We start from the raw sequence: 430 nt of genomic DNA on the forward strand, positions 1-430 counted from the left end.
GAAAGAGGAGTCTCAGCCCAGCCTCACCCAAGCAGGCACTGACTGTGGTGGGCACCCCTGGGTGCTGGGCAGCCCCCGAGCCTGGGACATGGCCGGGGAGAGAGATCCAGGGCCACCCTGCCAGCCTGGATATGTCCACATGTGACAGACAACGCCGACACCTAGTGACAGCTCTGGGGTCCCCTGGCTTTGGGGTTCTTGGTTCTGGTGCCTGCGGGGGGGATCTTCATCTCTGCAGGGAACGGGTTTGGTTGTGAGGTGTCATGGGGAGGGTCCTTGCACAGACCCCATCGGGGAGGTGCTGGAGTGGGGATGGTGGTGCAGGGACATGTCGTGTCTGGTACAACCACTAGACGGCAAATCCAGCCCGGACTGTGTCTGCAGAAAGGTCCGGGCTGCGAGAGCGGAGGGGGCGGAGCCCGGGGCGGGG

The sequence above is a fragment of the Buceros rhinoceros genome, unplaced genomic scaffold (genome assembly GCF_000710305.1).
Source record: "Buceros rhinoceros silvestris isolate BGI_N320 unplaced genomic scaffold, ASM71030v1 scaffold12448, whole genome shotgun sequence".
Lineage (NCBI taxonomy): Eukaryota > Metazoa > Chordata > Aves > Bucerotiformes > Bucerotidae > Buceros > Buceros rhinoceros.